The 18288-nt window shown below is 49.2% G+C and overlaps 1 non-coding gene across 1 annotated transcript; it reads right to left on the bottom strand.

The window, feature by feature from the left end:
- Positions 1-12311: 12311 nt before the first annotated feature.
- On the bottom strand, positions 12312-12373 carry LOC116809871 (U7 small nuclear RNA). Its single transcript, XR_004370041.1, has one exon. It is a non-coding gene; the product is annotated as a U7 small nuclear RNA (small nuclear RNA).
- Between the last annotated feature and the right edge of the window lie 5915 nt (positions 12374-18288).

The raw sequence follows: 18288 nt of genomic DNA, 5'->3' as shown, positions 1-18288 counted from the left end.
TGGACATAGAAGTCATGAGTCCCTGGAGATCAAGCTGGAGCTTATGGCTTTGGAATCAGGATCAGGATGGAATGCTGCTGTGGCCCTCTAGCAGCCAGCCACATAAAGGCAAGACCAATCATTCATTAAACACTTATTAGATGTCAATCTTTACACTAGGCATTTCATGTAGTTTATAATATTTAATCCCTACAGCAGTTACATTATGAGGATTTTACAGATGAGGAATCAGACCCAGGAAGCAAGCCCTTTGTGCAAATGTCATTTCAATGGGCAATGACAGCATAAGGACCTGTTCATCTGAAGATTTCCTAGCCCTGAGGTGCATGCCCTTCTCCACTGTGCTGCCACGCCTTCATTTAGTATTGTTCTCCAATGCAATTTCAAATAACTCTACTTGATTCAGAGATGATCATTTTTGCTACATAGATGTATGAACTATGCAGTTACTTTCTGAGTTTGAAGACCTGGTATAAGAAAAAGAAACCAGACATTTGATAGAGTCAAACCTGGTAAGGTATTCAAAGGACAGGGGTTTACAGAAAGTGTGGGAGAGAAAGAGAAGGATGTCTAGGTAAATATTTCAAACTAGAGATTTAAGAAAATAAAAACTTTCCCTGTTGTATGAGCATGCCATCTCCTTTTAAAGAGTTGGGTGGAATTTTTGGAGGAAATCCTATTTCTCAGTAAGGCAACAGAAGAGATTTCTGATGATCTGAGATACATTTCCTATTCCATTTAAAACAGCCTTTCCCTAAGGATTACATATGTGTGGGTGAACTTGTGTATGTGGACATGTGTGAGAGCGTGTGCACACCTGTGAGTATAGGTACATGAGTGTGTGTTGGTGTCTGAGTGTGAGTGTATGTGAATCTGAATATGACTTTGTATGAGAGTGTGTTTGATGCAGGCACAAACTCACATTTTCTCATTTTATCACTTGTTTTTAGTTGAATGAAGTATTAGCTAGAGGCATAATGAAACAATAACGATCAAGATGGGCAAAAATACAAGCATCAATTCAATTTGAAAACAATTTTACTGGCCAAAGATAGGTTATATTTTGTTGAAATGCAGAAAATAATTTTCACTAATTTTAGGGTGGAAGGGTTCAAAAAATAAAGTCCTTTTGTAAAGACTTCTGAATATCCCCCCTGCAATCACCCAATTATATGAGGATGATTTAAAATGTCATTGTTAACTTCAAAAGTTCAGAGACTTCTGAGCATGCCCCAGAACATGTTGAAATATGTGAAAAAAATTAAGAATAAGAGCAAGTGACTTTTCTAACAAGCCGCAGGCAAAGAAGCAAAAATCCCAGTTCAACAGGGACAGGCCATGTAGGCGGAAACCTCAAGCTGTACACATCCTACTCCCTACTGTAAGGTTTGTAGAGTGTTGATCCACCAGAGTATAGAGATTGGGCTTGGAAGAGCCTCCAAACCTTGCCTAATTTCCAAATGTGTGAGCTTTTTCAATTCTAGTTAGCTTGTTGAGGAAAAGGTAATTAGGCAAATCCCAAATACTCTGGTAGCAGCTTTTGTAGTGTGGCCCGTCCTGGGAGGTGTGGACTCCTGGCCTAGAGGGCTTATGAGCTGTGTGGCCCTCCCTACGTCTGTCAGCTCTCTGAGCTGAGGCCTGGGATCTGCCTCCTTGGGGTGGTGCTGGCATGATCCTCTAACTTGGGACACATTAACAGGTTTAGGGGTTCGAATCAGGGTGGTGGACACGATGCCTCACCTCCCCACAGGGGATTCAACAGAGAAATAATTCTGAGATCCCTGTAACGAAGCATAGAGATGATTTTATTATGTAGATGTTGACCCGTTTTGCCAATAGAGCTTGGTACAATATTTGGGGGTTTCTTGGTGGGTCAGTTTGGTTTACTCATCCAGAGTGGGACTGAGTGGCCTGGTCTCACAGGTTGACGATCAGGCTGGCTGTTACCCTCTGCCTGGGCATGGCCCACATAGGGGAACAAAGGCAGAATTTCAGAGGCAAAGTACTAATGCTGGGGGCTAGGGGCCTTTCCCGCTGACACCCTCTCTTCCCCTGCTCTGCCCTCCTGGCTGGGCCTCGGGGTGGTTCTGCCTCTTCCCCACCTGGTTAATGTGGCTCTGCAAGTGTGTCATTACAGTTCTGTGGCTCTGCTCATCCAACCCCATGCTGGGCCTGAGTTTTGGTCTCCATGAGAGGCCCTGTGTGGGCAGACCCCTAGCCAGCAGATGGGACCCCATCTGGGGTGACAACTTGCAAAGACAGCACCCTGACTCTGGGTCTGCACAGTGTCTGTGTGGTCTGCAGAGCTAAGTCCTTCTCCATTTGCAAGCACACAAAGCGCACAGGAGAGTGAAGACACACTCTGTATATGTTTGCTTTAATGCTAAAGGCCTGGTTTGGGGCTGGGTGCGGTGGCTCATGCCTCTAATACTAGTATTTTGAGAGGCTGAAGTGTGAGGATCACTTGAGGCCAGGAGTTCAAGACCAGCCTGGGCAACATAGTGAGACTGTGTCTCTCCATGCAAAACAAAACAAACAAAATCTAAACCAAAAAACTTAGCTGCGTGTGATGGCATGTGCCTGTAGTTCCAGCTCTCCGGGAGGCTAAGTGGGGAGGATCCCTTGAGCCCAGGAGTTGGAAGCTACAGTGAGCTGTGATCACACCACTGCACTCCAGCCTGTGTGACAGAGCAAGACCCTGACTCAAAAAAAAAAAAAAAAAAAAAGGAAAAAAAATATCTAGTTCGACTTCCTTTGAGAGAGTCTTTTCCCTGGAGCTATGGAGCTGGCAAAGCCTTCAGGAGTCCTGAGATATTTTCTCCCTGAGAGTCCTAGGACACCCTTTATCATTGGAGCCTGCAGAGCCCATAAGGAATGTTTAATTACAGCTTTGGTCCTTAGAAAAGAAGGTCCATCTCCTGGGTCTGTCCCTGCGGCTCGAACCCACCATGCAGGTCTGGGCACGCATGACCACATATTTCTACAAGTGCGTACTCATATCAACGTACCATTTTAAACAAACAAACAAAAAATACATCAAGGAAAATTATTTTATACTTAGCAATCCACACTATCAAAATTTTTCAGTCAGAAAAGTCCTTAGTATGCGAATCATCTCCATCATTTTATAAAACCAATGTTACACACCTTGTCTTGTCTCATAGAACTGAGCCTTCTTATCAACCTCTTGCTGTTAGAACCTGGCCTGTTTCCTCTGCCTGCCTGGCATAGTTAGAGACAGGACACATTTTGGTTCTTTGTCCCCTTTGTAAGATCCCCATGAGGTCTTGAGTGTGAATCTCAGAAAACAGTTTTGCTCAAAAAGCAAACACCCCCTAAGCTCCCAGGAAGTGGCTGTGACCTTGCACTGTTTTCTGCAGTGCCTATTCCAAGGAAGGTTGTCAGCATTGGGTTAAAACCATCAGAAAATCCATCATGAGGGCGTTTTCGGCTTTAGCAGAAGCAGGAAGTTGCAGAAATCTCTGAAGTAGAGTCTGTCCTGGTGCAGCCCGGCTGACTCAATGGGTTTACATGTTTTAGTTGTGGTTGAGGATATAAAACCTCTGGATGGGATGTCAGGTGAACCTGCAGTTTGCTGATGGCTAGTAGGGTTTGAGTATTTCTCTGTATGTTGCTAGCTGTCTGTGTGTGATGCTCCTTTCCAATTTTGTTCTTCCAGATCCCCTCCTCTCCTTCATGAATGTGTGGACTTGTGCTGCTATCTCCTCAGCCCTTTGCAGAGCTGGGGGTCTCCTTTGTATTTTGCGATGTTTCAGAGTTTCTGGGGCTTTCTGGGTTGGCCTCCCTTTGCCTGAATGCAGGCCATTGTCTTGTACGCTGACTTGCCCCAACTATTGTATGGCTGTTCCCCAAAAGCAGACTCCCCAGCTCACTTTGTTAATCCTACCAAGATGTACTCTATAAAATCTTGGGGGAAGCAGCTGAATATGGAGGATGACGTTACCTCCCTAGAACCGGCTGCTGGTAGAACCACACATCTGGATCTGGCCCTAACCTTTCCCAAAAGGAATCTCTGCACTTTGGGATCCAGGCCTAATGTGCTGCCCCCTCTGTCCCTCCAGGAGAGCCTCGTTCCAAGTTGCAGCATGGTCGACCATGAGGACCTCGGTTTTCTCAGGGATGATCTTTTCCTGACCCACGGGAATTGGGACCTCAATGAGCCAGGGCAAGGTCATCATAAAATATAAGTTTACTTATATTTTTATATATAAGATGGAAGACTCCGCCAGGCTTCCCTCCCACTGTGGGCGCTCTCTCAAGCCCTTCCTGCTGCCTCTCCATGGCTGGTCTGGCCCAGTCTCCCCAAAGACTTTGCCTCAAATTCTCAGTGAGAACACACTTGAACCAAGAGAATAGATTCATAAATTCATAGGTCATAAATAGGTAATAAAATCATAAACTGGGAAAAGGAGTAAGTTCTTAACCTTCCAGGGCTGTGATCTTCCTGTTCCAACCACAACACCGAAGTGCTCTATCCTCCCAAAGGTGGATTAGAAGGGATCCCCTGGCTCAGAATCACGCACAGAACGCTGCAAAAGTTTACTCCAGGGTAATCCCAGCCTCCCTGAGACTCACTCGCAGCCTTTCCCCTTCAGAATGGACCGCTGAGCCCTTAGCTCTCACTTGAACCTGAACAAGGTGACCTTGGGCAGGTGGTCTTCCCCAGCCTGAGTCTGACCCTCAAATGTGGAGGTTGGAGGTGGCCAGGTCTGCGCCTTGCTGCCATCCTGTGCTCTCCCTCGCTGCTGGAGAGGGGATTTGCTGGGGCACGCTTGCTTTTCTGACCCAGGCAAGCTTCTTTTTATTGCCTTTCTCTAACAGATAAAAAAAATGGTATGAGAGAAGAATTGAGCACCTGTGAGATGCCTGCCCATTCCCAAGGGTTGGGGGCTCAGCCTGACTCCCACTCCCTGGGCGGGCCTGGTTGCCTCACCCCCAAGGTCCTCACAGTCCAGGCCACAGAGAGCGAGGGCTGTGGCTGTTCTGTCTTTTCCCTGTGTCATCTCAGCAAAGGGGGATCCTGCCAGTTAATGCAGGAAACTGGAAAAGATGGTAAACCCAAAGGTAAGGGTGTCCTGCCAGAGCTCTCAGGGCTCAGGAGACTTCCCACCCTTCTCCTGAGGGTGGGCCTGGCTTTCCTGCCTCTCCCACCCCTGGTGCCTGCTGCTCACCCGACAAGACCCCATTTGGTCAGTGCCCACATCCTCTAAGGCACACAATCCTGGGCGTCCAGGCAGGGCCTTCTACTTGGATTGACAGGCGGGGCCTAGGGGAAGGAGCTTGTGTTCTCCCTCTCTCTCTGTCTCTTCTGATCCCTTTGTGTTTTTCAGAGAAACTATTCCAACAACACAGGAATAGACAGACTCAGGTGTGCTGGTTCTCGCTCACCTGCCCTCCCAGCCCTCTCTCCCCATGGAGGTGAACAGAGCCATTGCCTGGTGAGCCCCTGCAGGCTCCATAAGTGCTGCTTCCATGCCCTTCCTTTAAATGGGCGAAGGGCGGGCTGTATTGATGTAGCAACTTGCTTTCCACAACGCATACCGGCTCTTTCTATGTGGGTGGACACACATCTCTTTCATCTTTCAAACTTTCCCCCTTTACCCAGGCATGGTAAGTGTCCAATGACTACAGAAACTTGATGAATAGACTGTATTAAGCTTCTGATTAGCTATAAATCCTTGTGCCTGGTGTTGGAGAGCTGGGGTGGTATCTGTTGCATGCTGACCTTCCCAAGTCAGGATTTCTCTCCCTTCTGATTCGCCTTTTTCCGATTAACGTCCAAACGTGAGGAATATTCAGTTCTCTTTAGATGAAGAATCTCCTCAACTAAGAGTCATCTAGATGGAAGATTTTGAAAATTTATTTGCAAAGAGATGAGGCTGTGTCCTGTTTTGTATTCTGCTTTCTCTCCTGTGGGAACGTCCCCACCCTTCACGGAGCTGCTGTCCTTCCTCGAGGCCCGCAGGGCGGATGCCAAGTGTTCTGGAGAAACTGAATTAAGTACACATTGTTTTCTACCCCTCTGTGCACTCATTTTGTTTTGTATCAGATGATATCATTTTGTTTGGATATATATCAGATTATACCATTAAATCTAAGGGGACCATAAATATCGCAAAGTGAATCACTGGCTAACATTCTGACCTTGCCTACCTGCCTGGATTCTACACATAACAGAAAGTAATTTATTCCAGGGGTGACAGGGAATTTCCATGGTGCGAGTGGAGAACAATTCTGAAGGCTTGCCCACGCTGGCGGGAAGGAGTATCTTAATGATTAATTATGTCCTCTAGTCACTCTAAGGCCAGTGACAAAGGCTGGGCAAGTATTTTCCATCTTCTGGAATGAGCGACTGTTGCTACCCTCTTGGGCCCATCCAAAAAGAAACATCAAAGCTCCCGAGGGACAGAGAGATGCACATCACAAAAGCCAGTGGGTGTGTGCTTTATCGCTTAGTGCTTAACCTGGTCATCTCCCTGCCAATCAGCTGAAACATACCAATCTACGTGGGAAGCTTCCATTCGTATAGTCCTGCCGCTTCCTGTGGCCACTGCATATTGGATGCTCCTTGCTGCTTTATTTCTGGAGTTGAGGTGGCCTCGTGCCATTATAGGACAGCAATTGACACATTTGCCTTGGCAGCTGAGACAGCCCCTGGGGAAAGAAGCTTTGGGGTCCACCTTTGCTATTTAGAAACAGTTACACAGTGAGTTAATTTCCAGGTGCTGGGTTCATTTTCAGATAGTCTTTTGGGAGCAGGAAAAAGAGTGGTTTGGAACCCTTGGCCTTTTGGAGCTTTTTTGGGGGAATGGAAAATAACCTCTGGGCAGTTCTGTTTGTGTCAGAAGCCTTGTATCAATCACCAAACAGTTATCCAACATTTACCTAGTCTGGAGTGTATGGGGCTCTGGGCCAGAGCCCAGGCACAGAGCCCTAGTTGGGAGGAGCCCACTTTCAGCAAGGGACATGGCAAAAGTGGGTACTGGTTCAGGTCAGGGCTGGGAGATCAGCAGTACAGAGAGACTGGTGTGGCTGCCCAGGCAGGGGGTGGCTGTGCCTGCCTGGGGCATTGGGGAGGCTGCTGAGACCCAGTGACACTTGGGCCTGGCCTTGAAGGTAACTAGCAGTTTGCAAGCTAGAGAGTGAGGGAGAGGAGAGGTTGGGAAGAATGCACAGAGGCTGTGTGTTTCGGACTTGGGGAGGATTTGTTGGATTGAGGGAATGTCCAGAGAGAGATTTGGCAAGGACACTCAGAGACTGGTGTGTGGGTGGCCTCCTGGGCTGCATTAGACCCTCATCTTCATGCCCTGCTGCTATGAATTTTTTATTATTGTATTTTGTTTCATTTTGGCAGGATATTTTGATAGACTTCTAAAAATGGACAGGACTGTTTTTCTAGCCTTTTGTGATAAAAGTGCCCTTTGTGCTAAAAATTCTAGCCCATGGTGTGTTGCATCTGTAGGTCTCGAGCTTGGCCAGGCCTGCTTCTGTTTGGGGCTTCTAGAGCTGATACTCCTCTGCTGAAGGCTTTATAAGCTCAGATGGCATTTCCTGCCCTGAATCCAAGTCCGCTACTTAAGAATACGCCATTAAAGGCTCACTGGGTTTGGGTTGGAGTGTGGAATTCTCATTCCACTCAGAATGAGCACGGTTGGGCACAGATTGTAAGACCTCTTTTAGATTTGAAGGTCTCAGCTCTTGCACATGGCAATATCTGAGCTCCTGGTGCTGACCTGAGAGCTGACATGAGACAGAGGACCTGTGGGCACCATCCACATTCACCTGGATCCTGAGTGTGGCTTCTCTTTTCCTCTGCCCTTCTCAGTTTGAAGTTTTTGAAGCTCTCATTTCTTCCTCCAGTTCTGTTTACTTTGCTTTTTATTTCATTTCCTTTATCCGGTCTGTTTCTCCTTTTTCTGTGAGAAACTACCCTAGTTCAACCTCTCATTTGAATTCAGTGAAAGCTGTCTGCCTACAGACTCCACGTCTCTTAAACCTCTGCTCCTTGGAAACCCAGGTTCCTTCTTCTCTTCAGAGCTCAGTTTCATGAGCACTTCTGGGAGATTGCAATGTTGTCTGCACAGAAAAATGACCTCTTTATTTCAAGGCACTCCTTTCTACCTTCCAGAAGCACGGTTTTTGGTGTGAGCTGCCAGTTACAGTCCTTAGCATGGTTTGCTAAGGCCTGGGCCTGGGCACATGACCCATCCCAAGCCAAAGGCAATCCTTCCCTGGGGCTGCATCTGGAGCTGGCGTGGGGGATATATGTTTCTCTGTGGTCCTAAAGCCACAAGGTCATCGATTTGGAGATGCTTCCAGCCTTGGGGTGGATGAAAGAACTCTTCCCTCAGAGAGTGAATCCATCACCAACAAGGAGACGCACGTGAACAAGAGACGTGGGCCTTCACCTTTATATCTAGGCCCATTCCTTTATTGCTCAGTCCTTCAATTCACCCACTCTTTTTACCTTCTCTCCCCCAAACTCTTGTTAAAGCATTGCTCCTTTGTGGTATGCTCTTTGGAAGATTTCTGTTGAAACCGATGAAATCTCGACTCTCATGTGGTCAACGGGCCTGGCTCCCGCCTGCCTCCCTCTCTGCTCCCTGGGTGTCCTAGACCCATCTTGCAGCATGCTCCTCCCCCCGGGTCCCTTCCCAGCCCTCTTCAGAGCGGCCTTCCCTGGCATGTCCCTGAGGGAAGCCACCCTCCTCACTCTGAATCATCAGGTCCCAGAGATTTCTTTTAAAGCACTTACATCATTTTATATCTGTACCTGCCTTTGAAATTTACTTGCTTTGTTCCCTCTTTATCTGTCCCACAAAGAGTTCAGCACCACGGGGAGCCCATCTGCCCAGGACACTGTATCCCTAGCGTTTGGCATGGGTGGGCTCCAGAAACTGCTTGTTGAGTGCACAAATGAGAGTGAGAATACTGGAGAACATCCCCCCGTGGCCAGGGGCTTGTCCCCTAAGCCAGCCAGCTGTGGCTTTCCCAAGGTTACACTATGTGCACCAATAGCATCTGGGTGCCATCCTTTCCTGTCTCACTGTGGTAAAAGGTGGGTTAAGAAGGATGAATTTCACTGGGCGTGGTGGTTCATGCCTGTAATCTCAGCACTTTGGGAAGCTGAAGCAGGTGGATCACTTGAGGTCAGGAGTTTGAGACCAGCCTGGCCAACATGGCGAAACCCCATTTCTATTAAAAATACAAAAATTAGCCAGGCATGGTGGTGTGCACCTGTAATCTCAGCTACTTGGGAGGCTGAGGCAGGAGAATAACTAGAACCTGGGAGGCAGAGGTTGCAGTAAGCTGAGATCGCACCACTGCACTCCAGCCTGGGCGATAGAGGGAGACTCCATCTCAAAAAAAACCAAAAAAAGAAAGAAAAAAGAACAATGAATTTGGGGGGTGTAGACTTTGGGCTGGGCCCTGAAGGGCACATGGGATTTGGGCCCAAGAGATATTCCCAGCTGGGTGGGGTCTCAGACCTCATAGCCATGTGAAACACCTGGGTCTTAGGAAAGGCCTTTCAGTACACCTCATTCACATTGGCTGCCACTCCCTTCCCCTACCCTCTGATTTATGAACTTTGGCCTCACTTGTTACCTTCCTGATAAGAGAAAGCATCTTTTGTTCATTTCCTGTATGGTTGGACCCAAGGTCCGTGAGACCAAAGACAAGGTCCAGCCCAGGATGTGGAATGGCCACAGAAGATGATGGTGACAGCTTGGGGCTGAGGGAAACCGCGGGAACAGAGCACCCACGGTGTGGGCTGGGCTCAGTCCCCAGGCAGGGTGACTGTGTGGCTGGGATGTAGGAGTGTCAGGTGCTAGTTGGCTGGGGAGGCACAAGCCCCTGTGGGCAGGGGGAAGACAGGCAGCCCTGTGGTTGGTTTATGGGGCCCTGGGGAGCTGTGGAACAAGTGAGGGCATGGTCAGGCTGCATCTGGGGAAGACAAGTGGAGGGGGAAGACAGAAGCTGGGACAGGGCAGGCGGCTGTTGGTGTCGGTGGAGAACTGGGCAGACACCCCAGGTCAGTGGTGACCAAAAGTCTTTTCGGAGGTGAGACCCAGGGTGTGGGTGTGAGTGAAGAGGGCTGAGCCAGAGGAAGTAACTCTCCTGTTTTCTGAAGGAGCTGCCTGATTTCCTTTCCACTCGGTGTCTTCCTGCACCTTTCCTATTTCCATCCGCGCCTTTCTCATTCAGAAAAGAGCATAGGCACAGATGCCACCCACAGCAGACGGTCCTGAGGGACCTTGAGAGACACCAACTGCAGCTTCTGCTGTCCTGGGGCTCCCCCACCCCCAAAAGCTCCCCCACCTCACAGAGGCCTGAGCTAAGCACAGAATATTCTGGAACATTTTCCCTGTACACCCTGGGGGAGTGGACACAGAGCTGGAATTATCACGGTTCATCTCAAAAATGGACACATAGTTTGTATTCTGTTCTGTAATACGTTTTTATTTAAAATAAATACAATGCTTTACATTTTTACCCTGGAGAAAATTTCATGCTGCAGCATCTCATTTAAACTATACTGCAGCACCTTCGAGTGGGTTCTAGTGTTATTATTACTACCACTAAAACTTCCATTTGACATTGATATAGATTTTGGGAGACTCAGAAAAGTGAGGGCCCATCAGCACTCATGCCAGAACCGAACCTTAGGTTGATGGCCAGGTGGGGGTCCTGAGGAGCCAGTTGCTGAGGATCAGGACCTGGGAGGCACCCACTGCACAGTTATTTTATTCATGGGATTCCATCTTCTCAGCAATGCCATCCACAGGCACCATGGCTGTCCTTACACCCTCAAGGAGGAACTGGAGACTTAAAGGTGCCGGGATCCTCTAGGAAGACCTGCTTGGGAGATGCACGGGGTGCAGCCGCTTCCACCGGCTGCTTCTCCAGCATCCACTACTGTCTCCTGGGTGTGGGCCTGGCCTTGGAGAACCAGCTCGATCCCTTGCCCCCTGTGTCCCCTCTGTGGTCATTTGTTAATTGTGCTTTCCTTTCCCAAAGTCAACAGAACAATGCACAAAGCCCCTTTCATTCTGGAGAGCCTATTTATTTGTTTAGATAGAGCTTCAGAGAGTTGGCAGCCTTCACGCAGCTGCCCGCTGCCCATCCCAGGCAGGAAATGGAAACCCCCACACAATCGGCCTGTTGTGTAAAGCACGGTGATGACCATCAGGAGGTGGCTCAGCCTCCCGGGATGGGGGTGTCTGCTTGCTGTGCAGCATCTCCAAATGCTCCCTAGTTACTAGAATCAGTGTGCTCTCCCCAGCCAGGGGTTTTCTTAACAGCCCATGTGCTGACACATGGTTCTCAGCCTTTTTCTGCCTCCATGCTACTCACACTAAACCCTCTGGTCAATGTCAGTGTCGCCTCTCTGATGGTCAGTGATGCTCCTTTTGTCTGTGGGGGCAGCACCCAAGGAATGGCTGGGAAAGTTCTCTCCTCCCAGAGTTCTGGTTCACAGAGAGTCATGGAGAAGGTCCCAGAATAGAAATATCCTACACTGCCACATACCAGCCACATAGCCCCGCCTGCCTGGGGACTGAGCCCAGCCCACGTCCTCAGTGCTCTTCTCCCTAGGTTTAAATTCAGAGCCCTGTTGCCTGAGTTGACCCTGCTGTCACCTTGAATGCACTGGCAGATTTCCATGGGCTTCCAGCACCTCCTCTGTGCCCACTGGGGCCTGTTCTGGGGACGACAGCAGGAGTGAAGAGGGGATGAAAACTGTCCCTAAAGAGCCAAGTGATGTTGAGTGCATGGGGAATGGAACAGCATGATCTGTGGGTACACACAGGCCATGGGGGGCTGACAGGGGAGGATATGGCTGGGCTTCTTGGGGGTGCATGAGGCACATGGAGCACTGTGCTCAAAGGCTGAGACACCAATGAGGAAATGGGTGCATTTAACACACTGACAGCTTTTAAAATGTGCCCTGAGGCAGGTGCCCGAGCTAATCCGCGGTCAAAACAGATGTGTGATATTGATCCCTCCAGGGATAGATGAGACAGCACCACAGACTGAATGCTCACCCGGCATCAGCATCACGCATCCTAATTCTCAAAGTCATCATTCAAATGGGGTTGTATCTACTTTTTAAAGATGAGGAGATTCAGTAATGTTTTTGCAGACACGGTAGAGCTAGTGGATGGCAGGAGCCCCTGTCTCTGCTCAAGGGTCTCTGTCTTAGTCCATTTAGTGTTGCTGTAACAGAATGCCTGAGACTACGTAATTTATAAAGAAGAGAGGGTTTTTTTTTTTTTTTTTTTTGGTTGGGGGATTGCTTTCCAGCAAAACCTGAAAAGCCTGCTAGACAAATTCTAAAAGAGCTCTAACACTTAAGAAAAGAGTTTGATTTGGCTCATGGTTCTGGAGGCTGTGAAGTCCAGGAAGTAGGGTGCTGGCTTCTCGTGAGGACCTTGTGCTGCCCCTAACATGGCAGAGAAGCAGCAGGGGAAGCAAGCATGTGCAAAAGGCCAGCCATGAGAGGCCGCCTCAACGTGCTGCAAACTGCTTTTGTGAGGGTGAGTCCATTCCTGTGAGAACTGACCCAGTTTTGTGAGAATGGCATTAACCCATTCATGAGGGTGAGTTCTCAAGACCCAAACACCTCCTGTTAGGTTCCACCTCCTAACACATGAACTTTTGGGGGACACACTCAAAATGTAGCAGTGTCCTTGTCCTCAGGCACCCCTCAGGTGGGGTGAAGGCTGAGCACAACAAAATTGGTGTGAAGACTCATCCGAAATGAATGGGGCACCCTCTTCCCTACAGGAGTGTCCACATAGCAGCTCCAAGCACTCAGCTTCCAGGGCCAGCAAGCTGCACGGGTGGCACCACCAGGCTCCCAAGAGGGCTGGGGGCTGCCAATGACATTTGCACTTCCCTTTAAAGCACCGAGGCACTGAGACTCTGAGGATGATGCCCAGAGGGAGGGTTTGGATGAGGTCCAGGAGGAAAGAAAGCTGAAGTCTCTTTGGGCAGGTGAGGGAGATGGCAGGGGCTTGTGGTTTTAGAGGCTGTGTGAAGTGAGATTGGACACTCAGCTGGGTCAGCCCAGAGGCTGGGTCCTGAGATTGATCTCAGGGCAGCTCCGGGAGACTCCACGTGCCCCTTCTGCAGGATGCTTCCCTCTCATCGAGGCCCATCAGTGTGGAGTGGAGCATCCACCAGGGCCCCCAAGAACTTGGCACTGAGGGCACTGGGAATGCTCAGTAGGGCAGTGCCCAGCCTCAGCATGATGGGTTCGAAGGCTCAAGAGGATGCTCCAGCACCTCCCCTGCCATCCTTACCAGGGCTGGGAGGTGGAGATGGGTACTGGTGCTGCCCATGCAGTGCCCTGGGTTCTACATCTGGATTTCCCAGCAGGGTGGGGTTTCAGGAGTCCCCTTAGAGAACCAGCTAATTCAACCTTATTAATCAGATGGGAATCAAAGGTCCTGGGTGGGGAAGTGAAGAGCTGTATGCTACAGACACATGGAGGTGGTAGGGGCTCCTCCAGCCACCTGGGAAAGGACTCTGGGTGTGAGTCCCTGCTCTGCCAACCTTGGGAGGGCTCCATCCGTCTCCCCGACACTCCCAGGGCCTGAGGAATCCTTGGCGTCTCCTCTAGGTGCAACCCATGTCCCTGTATGCATCCCAGGGGTCGTCCTCAAATATCACTGTGGTCTTGGTGTCCAGAATCTTCTTAGCAGGTGGGGCTCTCCTTTCTTCACCAGCCTGTTGGGATCAGCTCAGCCAGCCTGGTTAAAGGACAAGTGGCTCTGAGCTTTATTGTAGAACTTACTTTGTTTTCCTCATAACTTTCTCTTTCCACGTCTGCAGCTGCCATCGTGTGGGGCTCCTCGAGGATGGGGACCCTCTTCTCTCAGCTCCACACCCCAGCATCAGTCATGGTCTCTCTAAAGACCCCATGGCCTTGAAGCGAACATCACCAGGTGCACCCAGCAAGGCTGATGTCATCTCTGGATTCTCTTTATAACGCTATGGGAACACAGGAAGATAAAGCTCAAAGTGGTGGGAAATTTTTGGTGGCTTTGGATGTTGGAAGTGGTGCAGCTCTGCAGGACCCCAGCTCCTCAGCAAAGCCGTCCTCAGATACTGTGTGTGGGCTGTAGCAAGTCTGTTGATTTCTCATAGGATAACATCCTCCTCAGATGTTACTCTTTGCAGTTTACATAATACTAGACACATATTATTTTTCCTTTATCTTCATACAACCCTACATTTTCAGCATTCTGGGAATTACCACAAGCCCCACTATCTGGTGCCCAGAAAGACACGGGACACCCTTGGAGAGGAGCACTTGGCCTCTTTGCTGTCCTCGGACTTAGTGCAGGGTGGTGGGCACCGGGTGTGGTGGATGGGGCTGGGCAGCAATGATGGTGCTCTTTACTCTTCTCCATTTACCTCCAAGGTTCTTCATGGTCTATGACTCCAAGGTTTGAAATGATCTCATTTACCCCACATGATAGATGTGGCCCTTCCAGATGAGGAGTTCAACAAGACTACATGGTAGAGCAGCCAGAGAATCCACTAGAAATAAGGCTCAAAATAAGGAGTAACCACAAAATAAGGTGATTTATAAAGGCGCATTAACTTGTTTCACTAGAGAGGCAGCATTTTATTGAGTAAAGAGCACTGGGTTTTTAATCTCAGAGCCTATATAGTTAGGGTTCTGCTGTTTGTCTAAAGATCTTGGTCAAGAATGTCTCCTTTCTTCCCTTGTAAAGGGATGAATGGGAATCCCCACCTTAGAATCTCTATGACATTATGAAGCTGGAAGTAAATAAGGGACATAGACAACCTTTCAAAATCAGCAAGAGTTGTCCCAATAGGGTGTTGGCTACAAGAATTATTTCATGAAAGAATATCTCAGGGATCACAGTTGAGCTGAATCTGGATCATTCTTTTGAACTGTACTGAGGAAAAGACAGGAATTTGAGTGCATTTAGGGTGAGCTGGCATTTTCCAGTTCTGCCTCTCCATGCAATGATGCTGTCTGCTGGCCCCAAAGGCACTGTGTTTGCCATCTCTGACCAGAGCCTTGTCAGAGCCTGCTGCAGCTGGGGGGCTGGGCTTGCCTAAGAGCCGGGAGCCACTGGTCCCAAGTGGGCATTACAGGGTTAACTTGTGTCTGTGGCCAAGGCATAGAATCAAAGTAGGATGAGTCACCTCTTGTGCATTTCTTCTTTCAGCCCTCCTGCCACTTTAGAAGTTTCTGATGTTTAATTTCCTCGTTTCATTCCAGAGACAGAGAATGCTGATTCACTATGCAGTGGAACATGCCTAACGTGTCAACAGCTAAATGCCCGGTGACAGTGTGGTTGTCTGGGCAACAGAAGAAGTCACCCACGCAAACACTTAAAGGTGAGCTGTGAGAGTTAAGCAAGCGGGAGCTTTTCACTGAGTGAACTCACGTCCACACGGGGTGCGTGTTCAGACTCACGGGGCAGCTCCAATTATGGGGAAGGTCGGAGAAATTCCAGGCTCTGAGGAGTCCAAGACAGCATTCCAGCTCATTCCTAATTTTATATTCAGGTTCCTTAAAACAAAAACTTCACTATGAGACATTCAAACCCTTTGCATGTTACAGTCTGCAAAGTTTGAAAAGCATTTCCTTCCTTAGTGTCTCTGAGTTGCCCTAAATACTTTCTTTCAACCAGCAGGATAGGGGACACTAGGTTTTTGTGACTACTTAAGTCTTGGCAGCAAGAATGGGGCCCCAGAAGGTGCTAGTGTTTCTGGAACAACTGATATCAGGGCAGGTGTCTTGTGCTTGGCCCCTTTGCGGGCCACTTGCCTGGAGTTATGGGACAGGGATGAGCATGTTCCTGCCCCTGAGGAGGTCATGGTCAGTAGGGGAGGCTGCACAGACAAAACTCAACCCCTGGACTATGGCTGTGGCCCTGGATGGCCTGGAGGCCCAAGAAAATGTTGGGCAAGAGTACCTCCTTTCTCCCTCTGTAAAGGGAGAAATGGGAATTCACACACTGCAGTCACTGTGACAGGATGCGTGGGTGGGGGTGTGCAGGGGACTTGAAGAGGCCACTGCATCCCAACTTTCTCTTCTGCTGATTATTTCCTTTAAATAACTTCTCGTGGATATTGCTTATGAACGGATGCCTTGGTAGGTGGGATGGGGGATGGACGTGAAAATACATAAATCATCATCTCTGTTTGTGGAACTCGAGGTCAGGTGTGGAGAGGGCTGAGTACGTGAAACTGAGTCTCCAGGTTGGGGCATGAGCTGGGGGCTGAAAGGGGCTCTGCCTGTACTGGCAGGGAGGATTCTCTTCTTCCTTGCTCTGTGGTTGCATGTGGCCCGCCAGCCCTTTCTCTGTCACACCATGATGCAGTCATGGGTGGTCCACCCATTGATCTCTGGCATCTGTGGTCCTCCTCAAGGGAGAACACATGTTGGGTCATCTTTATCTCTGATCTTTGTCCCTGCTGTGCCTGACCATGCTGGTGGTCAGCAGGGAGCTAAGCTCACAGGCGTGCCCAGGTGTTTGGCAGGGCAAAGGCCGGGACTGAGACTCTACAATCTTGGGCTTGAGTTTTCCCATCTGTAGGACAGGAGCAGGGCCAGCATCCTAGGTTTGTGGTGAGGACTAGTTAAGGGCCACACCAGGCTCCTGGATGTGGCCGGCTGACCAGGGATGGGTGTCTCACTGGCTCACAACAGGGAAGAACAGAGATTGAGAGTAAATCAATGTGAACTTTACAGCAGTTAGGCAGAGTAACTTCATATCTGTTGAATCTAACAAAAATTGGGATTTGTGTTTTGTCTTCATTTCATTTTTCTAGGACCTTATTTATTTTACAAGAGGAACAGTTTTCAATGGAATGGATATTAAAACACACACCTGGATCCCTTTACCACAGGTGCTTTGAGAGGCACCATCAAGGACAGTGAGCTAACGCAGGTAACTCAGGTAACTCAGGTAACAGGGCAGTGAGCTAATGCAGGTAACACAGGTGACAGAGTCATGGGCTAATACAGTAACACAGGATACTGAGTTAACTCAGGTAATAAAGCTAAGCCAGGTAACCCAGCTTACACAGCCAACACCTGGCAGTGGGCTAACGCAGTTAACTCAGGTGCTCAGCTCGGGCACATCCCCTCGTGAGGTGGTCTGATGGCTGTCTGCATGTGCTCTTGGACGTCTGTGTCCTGGTGCAGGGGAGCCTGGCAGGAGAGGGGACCCTCAGACCCTCCCTCAGCCACACAGGGAAGACATCCTTCACGTGGCTTCAGCCATGGCTGTCAATTGAGTGGTGGGCAAGCCCATGCTCTGGATAGTCTACCTGGTCCTTGGTGAGGTCCAGCCCCACTGACAAGCATTTGGGGTCTGTTTAATTACTCAGCCTGTCTGCTGCTATTTGTCATATGCTAGTATTGGTGTGGCAGCTGCTTCTCTGAGTTCTAGAGCAGGAAATTCCTGGAGATGAGGCCATTGCCACTGGGGGACCCTGCAGCCTGGAAGAGAAGGTGCCTGTGTGGTCCAGCCCTAGTGGCAGAATCTTGTGTCTGCTCTGCGTGTTGCGTCTGCAAGTGTGTCTGCTTGGCTCCTCACTGACAACAGGAGTCTAAGAGATTCCTAACAACTGACTAAACAACACTGAACAACACTAAACAACTGAGCAAATGTTACAGAAATGGGGGAAATTGCAATGAAATTCTGGAAAAGGAAACACGCTCAACTGAGACAACATGGAACCTTGCTTCTGAAGGAAGGTGGGGTGCTGTCCGGAAAGTTCTAGAAGACAAAGCACTAGCAAAAGGCAAGAACATATTGTGAATGACTCAGGAGAGGGATTCTGCAATTATTTTTGTCCACTAGGACAATCCTGTACTGAAGAGAGTGTGGGGCTCTGGGCAAACCCTTCTCTCCCCCGAATCTCATTATTTTCGGTCTATAGTAGGGCAGTAGTGGGTAAGATGCCGCTAAAGTCCCTTCCAGGACCAATGCTGGGAGTTTTCTTTGAAGGGACACGGTGGCTGCTCCTTTCCGCCCTAAGGGCTTCCTCATGCCTCTTCCTTCCTTGCTAACCCACATCATCTCCCTGGGACTTTGCTTGCAGTCAGCTCAGAGGCTGCCTCCACACCTGCATTCCTACTGTGCTGTAAACACAAAGGATTCTTGCCAGATAGGGTGGAGTGGGGTGGGTCTTACCTCTCCTGAGAGAAGCCTATGAACTCTGACTCGGTGAGTTAAGGAGAAACACTCCTCAGGTGTGGAGAACATATAT

Source organism: Hylobates moloch, unplaced genomic scaffold (genome assembly GCF_009828535.3).
Source record: "Hylobates moloch isolate HMO894 unplaced genomic scaffold, HMol_V3 SCAFFOLD_1, whole genome shotgun sequence".
Taxonomy (NCBI): Eukaryota; Metazoa; Chordata; class Mammalia; order Primates; family Hylobatidae; genus Hylobates; species Hylobates moloch.
The sequence above is the reverse complement of the archived record's forward strand: the minus strand, read 5'-3'. Positions and strand labels throughout refer to the sequence as shown.